At 31.5% G+C, this 15,876-nt stretch overlaps 1 protein-coding gene across 3 annotated transcripts in view; it reads right to left on the bottom strand.

Annotated features, from left to right (window-relative positions):
* Window positions 1-15,876, bottom strand: part of Ptp99A (Protein tyrosine phosphatase 99A) — a 146,235-nt gene that overhangs the window by 33,028 nt on the left and 97,331 nt on the right. The window lies entirely within an intron of this gene.

Below are 15,876 nucleotides of genomic sequence, written 5' to 3'. Positions count from 1 at the left end.
GAAGTTGAATTTTTTATTTTCGAATCATAAGTAGAAGTGTCTGAAGAAGTGATAATTTAACTAACCGAAACTAGAACGAATTCATATTTTATTCAAGTGAAAAAGGGAGAATTTAATGTTCAAAAGTTATATGGAAAATGGAAACTCCAGATGAAGAGAGACGTTTTGTTTGTGAGTAGTTTTTGGATAAAGAAAATATAGGTACGCCATCACTTTACGTCTGGCACAATTTGTCGCAATAATGGAAACGTTCTGTGTAAGTTATTGCACTAGAAACTTTGAAAATATTTATTTCCGTTAAGATAACGTCGAAATGTTTGCGTCAAATCCAGAAATAAAATTGTATTTACTTTTCGTGATTTAATAAGAAATGATCCGTGTGTGAATCGTCAGGGATGAATTTTATTGGCAGTCAAAGCGTTGATTATGAACCGTCGAAACGCTGGCCAAATATTCAATATTCAATTGAATTCGGCGATCGCATTTGCAGAAGAATAAAGTGATTAAATTATTTTTTAACATTCGCCGGTGTCCCGTCCTCGATGAAAATAAAATATCGGGGGTTGGCAAGGTTTCAAATTGAATGAAGGAAGAATCAACGCTTTGTGCGCGCTGGTGGTAGAACCACCCTCGATTATGTCGGCCCGTGTAACACCACCGACGTAACTTATCCTGCTCACAAGAAGGTCGCATTCGGTTTCGTTGCACGTATTTTTGTCTTATCTTTGTATAATTCATCATTCATGTGATACAAATGGGCGCCCGGGGTGTCAAGTGGAGTTGTATTATTTTGATTAGTGTAATGTTTCCTCTATTCAGTTAGATGGATAAGGGATATGCCCCATTGTGCGGATGGCTGCGATAGAATACAAATGTAAAACATAGAACTGCAATTGCCGTGCCCGTATACACAACTCTAACACATCCTAAACATCGAAAACCACAATAACAATTAAAACACAATAATACACAAATATGTATACATATGTACAAATGTAGTTGGTCGAATCGAAAATACTTTGCCGGGAAAGCTGTTGAACTCGCAGAACTAAAAACACCATAAAACCGCTCCGACTCCATTTCAAGCTAATAACTGTCCAATAGCTTGTTATTAATCTATGTCTCTGAAACGTCAGGAAAACTGCGGTTGTCCGTCCAACTTCCTAAGGAGTTGTACACCACAAAACTCGATATGTACATTCCATGAAATTCTAAATACATTTCACGGTAATTCATCACAATCAGGTGAAGCAAAGCGGAATGTACGCAAAAATTTCCAACCCTTGTTTCTAATCTGACCTAATTTAAAGCTACAGTTAATTTAAAATACTATGTTATTACTTAATTCAATTTTTAAAGACAACCCGTGAGGATTTTGTTCGTCAAGTGAGAACTGAGTATGTATAATACGTAGATATCAAAATTATTCTAGACGGGTTATATTGTGTTGTAATCCTATAGAGACAATGCATCAATCATTTGGCTTGTACTGTAAATATCACTGCGGTTTGACTTTCACTATTTACAAATTTGGTTCAATATCATTGTGAAAGTCAATATCAAAATGAAACGTACATTATTATGTTGGTTGTTGTAGTGTTTATTTGTATATTTATTAATACATATATGGTTTATTGAGATTCTTCTGAAGGATATTTTATTTGACGTGAAGCATCGAGAATAGGAGGGTGTATTAAAAATGGCGGATGCGCCGGTACTCTAAGCTGGTATTGCATTTGCTTGGAAGTATTAAAGTAATCTGCCATATCAGAAACGTCGCAATGTAACACTTGGATTTTTCCATTATTTTAGAGTGGTGTTTTCTCTTATTTCTTGCACATGAATATTATCAAAGTATTCGATAAGTAAAGGATGTGTTATATTATATGTGTTTAATATTAGCTCATTATATTCCGATGATGAAAGAAAAGGAATGCAACTGGAATGTTAATTAATATTCCTTTGTGGAGGCACATCGAATCGTTTTTGGAATAATTTACCAAGAAAATCTATTATGTTTCATTAATGCTCTGTTAATCGTCGATCACATGCATGTACCTTGGTAAAGTTTCAAACTAATACAATTTCGGATTTTACTATCTAGTAATGAATTTCATTCTGAAATGAAATAAGTTTGTCTCAAGTACTGTATCTTCTCCGTAAAATAAACTTGATGAGATGAACTGAATGCAAATTGCTGTTGTCTGAATTTAAAACATTAGACCACATGGGTCAAATTAAGGTCTTGGGAGTTTTCAGATCAAAAACTAAAAGATTGAGAATTGTGACTTGTGCCATTAGCTTTTTTTTTATAAATTACTAAACATTTTTCCATAAGTTAATAACTTTACTAATAATGCTTATCGAATTCATAACGCATCAATATTTTCCCATGCTTATTTGAAAAAGAAAAAACCTGAAACATTTTTATTTATTTGCAGATGATATCTTTCTGTTAATAAAACTTTATTGGATTTTTTCACATGTTGTAAAATTAAATATAAAGCAGGTACAAAGTGATACAAACTACAGGTTGTAAACGAGAATTAAAAGTTGTATCCTCGTAGATTTCCCTAAGCGCTCGAAAACAATCCCGAAAATTGTTTCTTGTCTATATCTAGAATAAACAGGAACATGTGTTATTTAAATTACGGAGGCAAAAGCATGTAATAATTATGTTTCAGTGATGACTTGTAAATAATTTTTAGGTAGTTTATTCAAATAAAAGTTCTGACATCATTACGTAAGTTTATATTTGATGCATATATTTGTGTTAAAGTTCGTTCAACTGATTATTATCTTTAAAAATGCACGTTTCAGAATATGGGGTGTGCTATATTTCTCGAATTAGTCACATCAGGAAAAAGGACAAATTTGTAAGCAAAAATCAATGAAAAACGGTGGTGTATAACAAAATGTTTTTCGAGAGGCCATTTAAAGTTGGAGCACGTGCGTAGCCAGTCCCCCGCTAATTTACGTTACCCTCTCTGACAAGTAGGTTTTTCAAAAATTGGGTGCCTTTATCCTTAATTTTATTGGACAGTGATTCTAAAATAATGCAATAAATTGCCGTAAAACAGTCCTAAAATAATCTTGTGTAAAGATCGCTATTACTGATAATATATTTTTTAAACCACATTACTGCAGTTAACATACAGTTATTATTCGACGAAAATTTTTATGATTTTATGCACGGGTAATGGAAAATTGTATTTTCCCCATCAGCAATAAATAAATATTCATGGGTTGTTGGTGTTTTTTTTTAAATGAAAATGTATGACGGAAGAGTCTGGATATGTCAATTGTGGATTTAAAAACATATTTTCCGTGTATTTCAGCTTGTGATAAGGCTTGGGGCAGATAGAAATGCGTTTAGTAAATTTCAAAATGAAATGTGAACTGATAATTGCAAAAGGATGAAAATCTGAGTGAATCACAGAGCAACAATATTTTATTTTGAGAAGAGACTGAGTCCACTTATTTTATGAGATAAAGATTATACTGTATTGAAAGTAATGCCGATGAAGAAGATTGGATTTCTTTATTTATGACTAAGGAAAACTGCATTCTTATATTTTAAAGAGATTTTTTAGTCGCTTAGATTTATGATTTAGTTTCAAGCGGTCTGGTATTTTGAAGAATAAAAAAAGATGGAGAACTTCTTAAATAAAGGGTTTTAAACGTCGTAAATATAGACCTCACATATGCTATTCTCTTCTCTGGAGAATCATGGACAAATAACCGATGCTCTTTTCACACAACATTCACATACAATAATCTCGCAGTCGAATGGGATTTGCTCTGAAGATGATGAAGCGTATTGGTTCTAACAAGACGATATTCGACCAGTGCGCTCTGTAGGGAGTTTATTCCAATTTTGGAGGTATTACCGTCGGACGATCCTTGAGGTTTACCTGATTAGTATACCACAAGTTTAAAGTTTACGAGTTTGTTTTCTAAATGCTAAAATAGTACAGAAAACACAATATTATTTAAATTTATAACACGGAGTATTATCAATGCACAGTATCTTAATTTTTCGAATTGGTTTACTGTTACCGATAGCACGATTTAGTTCCAAGAAAAAATAGTTAAATTATGTTTTTATTTAATTGTTAGATAGAGAAACAAAAATTACACTGATGGAGAAAAGAAAGTTCTAATCAATCATTCTGATCTCCGACTCTGCGACGTCTCCCTGAAAATGCATTCAATTTATTTGAATTTTAGCTGCTTTCAATTTCCCTACCGCACAGAGAACCTATCGCTACTTTCTATTTTATGAAAAACTAACAAAAACGATCAATAAGAACATCTACATTTCAAGAAAATTCTTTTCAAACAGTTTCCAGTAAGTAAATTAAAACCTCACGCTTTTATAGAAGTTACTTTATTGGCAATCTTCATGCAAATTTTTTGTTTTATATTTTTTATTTTAGTAGATTGGCAATTATTTAACCCATATTATTTGATTTTGAAAGGTAAAGGGTGTCAAGTTGCACATTAAATTGATTTTGTTTAAATAATTTAAATTTTAACTTAGCAAATCCAAATTCAATAAAATCCGTTTATATTAATTTTACCACTCCAATTATTCTCACAATAATAAACGAAATATTTTATGAATAATATTATTTTCCGTACAAATTATTGCGCTTTCTCTATGGATTTATTAAATTGTTATACAGTTTCATCAAAACGGTGCATTGCCTAAATATTAAATTAATGTCTTCTGATTCACGTCGTTATATCTTTTTTACTTTCAATGAATAATACAATCTGTATAATAAAATCAATAAAATGCCGACGTATACTCGTACCTACATTTTAATCGAACTGGAAAATGTCTTTAAACTTCAAAAATTTGGAAAATATTTAATCGCTATGGTTATTTATGGTTTATAAATAATCACTATTATTTAGTTTTACGGAACGCATTTGCCGAAAAGGTCCATATTTTAATAACAGCCTTTAGCTATTATCTTTTTTATAAATCGAAATCCAATAATCCCCATGTGACAATTAAAAATAATAAGGTGACAGTATTTTCTACAGAATTATGTATATAATTTTGTTCACATCACTGTGTAGAACTAATCAAAACATAAATAACACATGCAGCGGTGGTAAACAGTATTAAAACTATTTACACGTAAAAAAAGAGTGTTTGTTGACAAATTGGGTCTGTCTAATTAGGCATCTATCGATTTCTTTACGAACAACTGAAATTGTAGAAAAATCGGAGGTTATTTGACACACATAAATCAATAATTGTCAAAAAAAATCGACTTAAATTTTAAGTGGTAAATGCAAGGCGGTAATGTGGGAACAGTAATTGGCAAAACGGTTGACTACGATTTTATGATAAAACTATAAACTGAAATAGTGTCGTTTTTATAGCTTTAGTTTCTTTTATATCATATCTTTGCAATAAATAGTTTTATCTGTGTCTGTTATGAATTGAAGAATATGTAATACTTGAAATATGTGAATATGTAAATAAAATATAATTTAAATACCAGCGGGGATGTAAAGAATTTTGATTTTATAAGAGCCATATCGATATACACATCGTTTGGAATGTGTAAGTCTCTAGGGGCAGAAAATTTTGAATTTAAGATATTGAAGTCTGAAGTTCTTGAACAAATGAAATTCTGAATATCTACCCACCCAGCATGGGAATTAAATTTTCAAATTAAATGAAATAAATTTATTTAAGAACTTTGTAAGGACAATCAGTTTATTTAATTCGGTTGAAGTCTAAAATAAAATGAAAACAAACTCAATTAAAAAGGGATATTTTCCGCATTTAATTAGACCCCCAAATATTAAACGAAATTAATATGCGTGTTTACCGTTGAAATTTTAATGCGTTATTAAATAATATTATTCAACAAGGCGAATTAAAATTTGATAATTCTACAAACAGGAAATTTTAATCTAATTTGAAAGGAGCGAAGATAAATTCTATAGGTTAATAAAACTTTAAAAATAAAATCCTGTTTCCGACGATATTCTCGAAAAATATTTTATTTAATATCCGCTTTTCAATTAAGTAATAGAGCTGCAAAGACAGATTAGCATTATATTTTTAATTTTGTGCTGTAAGAGAAATAATCCAATATTGCGACCCTAGATCACAATATGTGTGTGTTTTTCCGAAGGGCTTAAATTGTTCTTGAATAATAAATACGCTTTAATTAAAAGCACCAGCCATTGCATTGTTGTTATTATTAAAAAAGATGAATATATTCTGCAAACGTAGTATTTCATCGTTTCTAATTAGAAAAGTTAAATGCGTTTTTTACTCCTCGTGATTTTAGGAATTTAATCTGGTGCTTAGCGTTTTGTTTTGTAAAAATTATTGCCTTCAGTTTTTTCGATGGGATATTCTTGGAAGCAGGAATAGGGGTTAATTTCCATGTTTTGTTTGTGCTTGAATTTCAAATTCAAGGCCAAACAAGGGATCATCCCTTGGCGTATATTTGGTTGCCTATCTTACAAAGACCGCCCGAGGCTTAAGGCTTCACTTCAGAAAGGGCTGAGTGAGAGGTAATATTCAAGACTAATAGTCTGATATTTTGAACTGTGATTACATGTTTAATTTTAAATTAACTCAATTAAAATTAATTAGTTTGTCAGAGCTACCCCGTTGTCTAAACAAATCCCATAATTTAACTATTACGTTGAGAGCACTTAGTCGATAACCATTACTCATTCAAATACATTTATCATTAATTCCTGCTCTTGTTGATTATTAAAAGTAGCTGTTGCATTTAACAACTGTTGTTGGGTGAAAAGGAGAAGAGAAAAATAGAGGTTTGATTTTTACGTTCTAAGATGAAGTTTGAATAATTTAGAACGTTAAATTCATTAAATTTTAAAATGTTCTCATGTTTAGCTATGAAAACTGTATGTTGCTACTTGACATATCTCTGGTTATGAGCAGACGCTCTACTAATTTATAATGAATTATGTACTCGGGTACGTTAATTACAAAAAGAAATTTTTGTTGAGCACATTGTTACATGGAACGTTGTAGTTGTTTTTTGGCTTCCTCTCAAATACTTTGTTGGCACTAATCAAAGATTAATTTCATTATTGTCAGGAAAATACGTCGTAAATTTTAATCTACAGCGTGATCAACAATGACTGAGTCTGTTGGCAATGAAACAATTGAAAAATATTGATGTTTTTTGTCTCGTAATTGGCACTGACCGAATGTTTTTTAACTTGACACGACATTAAAAACATTTTTGGTTATGTCAGTATGTTTATGCTATTACAAAAAGAACCTTTGGTGGTAAATTTCAAATTTGCCAAATTTCATTGTTACCAATAGATTTAGTCATTCTTGATCACGCCGAATTATTGGCAGGAATATAACAGGAATAAAGTATTAAATTGATTTCGACTAGTATAAATTTTATATCATAAAATAGTTCAATTCCTTGCAGAACTGGAATTGCACTCCGAACCATTTAAACCTATTGTAAAACTGCTCTAACCTGTCTATTGTTGAAAACATTTTAAAACAGTTTTTAGAATCAATTAAATAACCACTAGTCACAATTTGATTCGGAAGATTCACCCGGAATTTAGAAAGACTGTATTTTGGACCAGTTGAGAAAGCGTAAAACTGTGAAATTTAAGGGAATTTAAACAAATCTTCCCGCATTCGTGCATTAAGAATAGGTGAGTTTTCCAGGTTATCTGTTTGGAAAAATGCACGCAACAATTTAATACTTTTCTGGGCTATAAAAATAAATACAGCTTTCGAATAGTTGTCACAAATTTTCTTTTTAATGTCAAAAAGACATTTGTGCTTACCTCCATTTTTTAGTAAATCATGTATATAGGTTTTGCTGTCTCAAGTTTTATCAAAAGTGCCCCACTCATATTATAATGATTTATGACGTTTTTCCAGCTATGAGTCTCGTTTCTTCCTTTGAATCGAAAACATAAACATGGCGGAATGTCGCCTTCCTTTAGAATTGGTCCAATTCAGTTTTTTTTTCTGGCAGAATTTTCTTATTATCAAATCTTGAAATAGTGACTATTTGTCGTTCAGCTGTTGTGGTCGAAATGTCGTAAATTTGAATAATATTAAGAAATTATTGATTCTTCGTGACCAAACCTTGAAAAGATGTTATTGATAACAAATTATAATACTGTATCGGTTTCCCCTTTTATATCGTAAAAGTCTGGTTCGATCCGACTGAAATACAACTGTTTCAGTACTTTTGTATTTTTTACACTGCATATTTTGGATTTACATATAGTCACAAGAATGTGAATCGAATGAAATTAATTTAATTCTCGCTAACAGTCAGTTATTATGATCTGTTATGAAATGTGCGGCTGCGTTGAAGTAAATAACAATTTTACGGTAATTAAAAGCTTTTATGCGTGCATCCATCGGAGTAATTTGCGTGAATCTGCATTTAAATTTTCCATCATTACTAATTAACTCAAATCCGACGTAATACAGTATTTTGATGGAAGAAGAAACAGTGTATGTTACATGGATTGACTGGATCATCGATTTATTATTGAATGCAAAAGAGAAATTTTTGTTATGTTACTTTTAAAATAATCGATTTATAATTGCGATCTGCTTGAAGTTGCATTTTGCAGTACACATACGTATGATTTTCAAATTAAGAGATTTGGGTTCGGATTTATTTCTCAATTGAGTGAATAGCGTCTGTGTCTGAAGTATCAGGGGATGGTAGTGGGTTATGTTGATTATTATGGAAATAATGAGAAGCAGGAAATAGGGGAGAAAAGATTAAACTGTTTGTGTTAGGTCGAAATCTGATATGTGATTAATTCAATGCTATAGTGACACAGCATGAGGCTGCAATTTTCAGCATCTGTCTAAGGTAAGGTTACAAAGTATTTGTTCGGAAGTAATTAAACCTAACCTAACATATTTTGAGAGCTCCTTAGAGATATTTAATTAATTTAGTAAGGATTTAAGTGGAACAAGAGGAGTGTGGGTCCAATAATGCGCAAGGAATGTGTCTTTGTCCCAGGCTTCGGGATGATACCGCTAATAAGTAATAAGAGCACTTGAAATGATGAATTCTGATTATAATGTAAAATTGTGAGGGACGGAATTGGTATAGTCGCAATCAAGAAGCTATTAAGAAGTTGCAGTTTGTATAATATGAATGCGCCAAATCCTTAATTAAGGAGTAGCCAGCTTCACAGCGCGGTCCTCCTTGCGCCGGTTTAGCCACACTTTGCTAGTATATGGCCCCGAATATGCTAATATAATGGCCCGCTAGATGGGGATATTGCGTAATAGCTTAATACAAGGGAAAGAGGTTAAGACAATTGCGTATGCATGAAGGAGACGGTCTCGTCGCCACCGGCTTCAAACTCATCTTCATAAGATTATTTTTACCGTTACTTTAGCCAGCTCCTGATGAACTTAACTATCGAATTTTTAAAATCAGGTCATCTGTTCCATTTTATTCATCCTCATACACTGTTAACTTAGCTCTGCCAACCTCTTCACCAACTGTCGATAGCTATTTTAGAATTTCTTCTACGTAATAAGGTACTGCACTTTAATAAATTGTCCGTCAAATGATTAACCAGAAACAGAATTATATCCATTTTCCAACTTATTCGAGAGTTATAACGCCGCTCAGTACTTTTAATCAAATTAAATCAATCAGACTTCGCTCGCAAAACAGGTAGCTTTGATATTTCAGAAAATTAATCTCACATTACATAAATTCGGAAAAAGCAGTCAAAGGTAATGGTGGCACTGCAAGTGGTGAACGTTAATTTGTAATTATTTAATGTGAATTATGTCAAAGCGCAATAATTATTAGTTTTGTTTGCTTCGAACACGTTTTAAGTGTCAGAGTTTAATCACAAAAGCACTACAAAACTAACCATAGATGCTTCAAAATTATTTAGGTGGACTTGAATTGAAACGGTTGTTAAATTGATTAGAATTGATTTTTATTTGTTATAAATATGTTGAACACGCGTAAAATATAATTCCAGAATAACTCTTCGATTTAGTGGATAGTCAGCTGTCCATTCAATAAAAGTTCGTAGAACGTTCTTCAAAATTACCAGAGCATTGCTATACACTGCCAATTAACGGTAATTTTATTTAAAGTTTTATAGATGATAATCAACTAAAGACACGCGAAACGAATTGCATCGTCGTTGCAGTCACGTAATAGCGTGAAAATTGACTATTGAAAGCAGAGGAATAAAAAAATACATATTAGAATATGGACAAATAAAATAATATGTGCTGAATATATTACACGAGGTTGACAATAATAATAAATTAGGCAATTATTTTGAGTTTTTGAACGTTTACATTTGCTAAAATTGGAAAAATGAGACTGCTGAACGTCCTCTTTTTTTTATAGAGATTACATTTTTTTCTTAAGCGCTCGTTAAGAATATTTCGTGTTGTTTAATTGGTATTTTATGCGTCACCGTGGGGTTTCATGATTATTTTTTATCACAATAAATTGTTATAATTTTTCTTAATGATTACCGAGATAGCACTTATTTATGTGTCGTTCATTAATCTTGGCTTAGCAAATCGCGAAAAGATGGCGTTAGTTGGTGAAATTTCTCTCAAGTTATTTGTTTTAATTTGACCGAGCAATTAGTAGAAACCACCGAGAATGGAATGTTTATTTGAATATTAAAGCGATTAAAATCTACATACACTTATGCTTTACTGCACGCACTTTTTCAGGCAACATTATACAAATTTTTCACTTATTAAATTCAATTAAATTAAGCTGGAAACGCCAACATTATTTTTGACATATGAGTAATGTATTGTGTGCTGTGTTATACCGACTGCTTGCTCACAAGTTTTGAATGTATTAATGTAAACTGGAAAAAAATATCTAAAAGCCAATAAGTTTTGTAACTGTTATTACATATAGGAGACACATTGTAGTGCTGTCTGAAAACTTGTTCGTCGATATAAGCTTTTCCTTCTGAAATTTATACATAAATATTGATCTTTTGTCAGGTACACATTTTCATGTAACATTTTCTGATCCTAGTAAAAAGTAATCATCATTAAAAAGGTTTTTTTGTTTAATAATTTTTTATAAAGCTCCCGTAATTTTGTTTTTTTCTAAATTAGTAGGCATTTAAACATCGGCTTGTTGGAAATGTAATCTATTGATATTGATGTATGAGTAATATGTAGATACTTCAAAACATCCGTTATTAAACAACCGAAAAATGATCATTATTAAAAAATTATTTTTGAATTTTTGTTATATTATTTATGAACAAACAGAAGAACCCTTGATCGTGTTCGAAATACATATGTTTCGGTACTTGGGCAAAATTTCAATTCAAATATTTTCATTTTTCAAAAGATTAAATTTTAACTTTGAACACTTCTTCCTATATCATATTTCAGCACACGATGTGCGTTGCGACAACAAAACAACTCTTACTGGACAAGGGGCTTACTATATTATCTCGGTCTCCCCTATGTTAACTGGCGTGATCACAAAAGGGATGTCACTCATTCGTGATAACGAAAAAAAATTATACTGGATAATTTAAGGTAAAACTTTGTCGAACTATGTACTTAATTTTTGGGTGCAATAAATTACTAAAGGAAACGTTGTGGATCCCAGTGCCCATTGCTAATCTATATGTATGACATCTTCCTGGAGAGCACTTTATATTTTATTATCCTTCAAATTAAATATTTTACATTTTATTGTAAACCATACGTGGTTGTGCTGTATTTCAATCGTGGGTCGACGTAGGAATATTTCACGACGCGACGCAAGAAATACATTATTCTGCAATATGGATTGTGTAGTAACTGATTGTTTGAACGTACATTTTCATTTTTTCTTTTTATTTTTGTAACTGCTTACATTTTATCGTGATTTGAAAGCTGTTTGTTAGTTTGTTTAATGTACATTTTTACAATTACATTATAACCGTAGCAGTACATCAAAGGATTCTTGAAAAACATAATGTTAATACTGATGAACCACGCCTTTATTATCATAACAGAAATAGGTACGTACGTTAGTTAATTAATTTTAACAATCATTTCTAATGTGATATACCTATTGCTACCGAGGGAATTTTCGGTAGAAAGAAAAAACGTAAATCTGAGTGGATTGGCGGATTTAATATCGTCGTTATCAAAAACTGATGGCTTAATTCGAAAATTAATTATAAAAAGGCCATAATTATTGACTCATCTGTAAAGTAAATTTGTACTGAACATTTAGAAGCTGTTAAAGTATTAAATAAAGTTTACGTTGTGAGAATGCGAAGGTATTTGTCAGTTTCTCTCGGAACTAGTGCCCAAATAGAAGAAAATGGCACGTTGATATCTGATAAGAAAACAACACAACCATCAGGATTAACGCTCCCAAATATGTAAGTCTAGATGCTTTCAGAAAATGTCTTTATACAGCAGTAAGTGTGCTTTGGTAGCACAATACGTTTCCTTAAATTCTGAAGACAGCTTATATTTTCTCGTGTATACTTCTCCATATTTTACATACATTTTAGCAGACGTTGTTAGCTCCAAATTGCAACAACTTAAATAAAAGCTTTCCTAGTGTAGGAAATTGCGTAAACACGTTTTTTCCTTTTTGAGCTTTCGTCGAGACGTAAATCTGCAAATAATGAGAAACGTGTATCATTTTTTAACTGAAGCCAGTACCTTGATCTTCGACATTATTCAATTCTAGATTGGAGAAGTTTCGCGTATTTAGCATTAACAGGTTCCCATCTGTTTAATTAAACAAAATTATTGTCGAAATGGGCGACCGAATAGGGGTTGAGTTCCGGTCGAATCAACATCATTGGAAACACATTATGTATAATATAGATGATTCTTACTAGGTCCTAATGTGGGTTAATTGTTGTCGTATGTACACGTGTTGTAAGTTCTTACTCACGTGTACAGAGAGAGAATTAACAACACTGTGGTCACGTGTTCTCTCCAAAAATGGTGAACTCTCTTGTCAAGTTGTTGGGTTTACTTTTTAAAAGTAATAATTAGTGTACCCGGGAAGTGGTAGATAGATGCATGCGGTTTAAGTTTAATGTTATTAGCAAACTGTATGTTGGGTAATTTGACGTAATTTAATCAGCTAATGGGTATAGGTAGCTGCTTTTGTGGTAGAATATAGAATTTAACATGATTAAAAAAAGGTAGTGGAGTAACAATTGAATTATCAAATATAATCTTTCGGTTACGAGGTGAAGTAATAGTCCAATTAATTTCGGAATACATATAATTGTATGTTGCAATTACAAACTGCGATAACGAGTTTATTACTTGACATGGGATTGCGTCTATCGACTTGGCGAAAATATTTAAAAAATATTGCAAATGAGCAAAATTGATTAAAATGACTTGCAGTACGTTCATACTGTTAACCGTAAATGGAAGAAATGAAAGGGTCTTGACTTGTATAAAGCAGACAAGTTCTTAAATATTGAAGAGCCAACAACACATTTTTCTAATACAAATTACAATACAATACAAAAATTATTACATCTTGACGATTGATATTGTACATTTGTTGTGATTTTTTCAATGAAATAAAAGGTGTGTGCCATAAACAGGTTTCTGTTTTTCATCTCTGCAATAACCGTTTTATTTTCCTTGAATTTTTCTTGCATCGGTTGTTGGATACGGTGTCGGGGTTTGATAATAATACAGCTTCAGGCATCTGAACCTAGCTTTCAGCTACTTTGTTTACCTTGCCTGTGATCTGAAATGCATTTGCTGACCTGAAAAATTTCAAATATCGAATGTCGATGGAACTAAATATTTTCAGATACATAAAAATTGATGTACACAAAATGTAATCTCAATAAAAACAACGACCTGTTACAAGAACGTTAACACATGTTATTTTGTTCTTTTTATTATGTTTATTAAAGATTTATTCCTTTCAAGAAAGAAAAATAACCGGCGAATGTTACTGTTTTATATTCCAAGTGTGTCTTTCATTAAAACACCAGAGACTAATAAAATTTTATAGTGTATAACTTTTACATGTTCCTAAGGGTATAATTTTTGAATGTACTGAAATAACGCTTTAACAGCATTTAGTTAAAAAATGATGGCGTGGAGACTGACACGTTTTCAAGTCTGTTATTGCATTTTAACAACTCAAGATTTCTTGTTTTATTTGATTTTGACCGATTGTAAGTAACAACCTTTATCGACTGGAAAATAATTTTATAATAACTCAGTTTCTGAAAGAGTATTTTTTAAATATTCAAATGGTCCTTATAAATCTTCGTAAGAAACAAAATTAAATTGATTGCTTTCGCAGAGAAATGCAGTCTCCTGTATTGATTGTTCGTCACAAAGAAATCTGAGCTTAATAAAAAATTCTAAATAATTATATTTAAAGAACGAATACATATGTGTTTGAAATACTTAGTTCAGTATGTACTTTTTTTTAGATTAAATTTTAATTAAAGTGTCGTGTACTGAGTTTCACAGTTTCCCTGTTATGATAATTACCAAGTATTGTTTCTCGTATAATTGGCATTTGAAACAAAAATTTGTTAACGTCCCTTTTTAAACAATACGAGGCAAAAGAAGGAACTTGTTTTCGTTGGAATCCCATGTACATGCAAAATGGCACACGCAATTATTTAAGATCATTGAATTCCGTTTTTGTTTAAAAAATTATTCAAGACTGTTTTAATGCTTTGCTTACCTTCTAAATGATGTACGAATATATGTATCTTTTACATTGTATTACCGTTAATAATAAAAATAATTGATTTTTTTGTCGGAAACATTTTTTCCATATTTGTTGCAAACATCAAACGTGCCTTGGCCAGTTAGACCAATCCCTGGTAAATTACTGTCCACAACATTTTGGTGAAAATTGCTTCACTGCGAACTATAGTGCTTTTATTTGTGTCGTCGAATGGCGCCATTTGAATCTTCCAAACAATGACATTTGTTTCCAACCACAACAAAATTCCCCAAATTTGAAAAATGGTTAATTTTCGCTTCAAAATGATTTAAAAGGTGCAAAGTAGAAAAAATAGTGTATGATATCTCGTTTATAAGGCATTTTGTGGCACTTGCTGCTTTATGGCACTCCTCGCAAGCTCGTCGTGCCCTCAACCCGTGCGTGCTACAAAATGCTTCTTATAAGACTCGTATCATAATATATCGTGAGATCATTTAAATTTATAATTAAAGCAGGCTATGACTTCAAAATTATATTGGCAATACCGTGGTCACCTTGATTTGAATTGTCAAAGTGACGCTTCAAAATTCAATACAAAATATGAAACGGCGAGTTAACAGTTGTACCCAAGCCGAGTGTTCGATACAACCGTTAACTCGCAACTGCGAGTATTTTGTATTGAATTTTGAAGCCTCACTTTGACAAACCAAATCAAGATGTCGACGATTTTGCCAATGTAATATAAAAGTCAGCTTATTTTAATTATAAATGTACATGATCTCACGGTACTATCAAATGAAAAGTTTTCAAAGCCAAAATTAGTCATTACAATTATTTTTATCTGTATTGGTTTTAATTAATTTGGTTGAAGTGTATCGATAAATTATTGACACAGTTCAAAATAAACTTATTGAGTGATTTTTATGGTTAAATGGATAAAAAGATTTAGTTATATAATGAAATGTAGTGATGACAGCTTTCATTATGTTGCAGTTTTCGTGGTGTAAATCATTTATCGTGCGGTAACATGGTTCATGTTTAATAATGCTCCGATATGTTTGTCTTGCAAATACGTGTAGCCAGTCAGGTCTAGAGCTTGAATATTGATGTTTAATGATACCAATATGTTATTTGAATTTGTTATTTGTTTTTATTATCT

Source organism: Tenebrio molitor, chromosome X (genome assembly GCF_963966145.1).
Source record: "Tenebrio molitor chromosome X, icTenMoli1.1, whole genome shotgun sequence".
In the NCBI taxonomy this organism is placed as follows: domain Eukaryota; kingdom Metazoa; phylum Arthropoda; class Insecta; order Coleoptera; family Tenebrionidae; genus Tenebrio; species Tenebrio molitor.
This window is presented reverse-complemented; position numbering and strand designations above follow the sequence as displayed.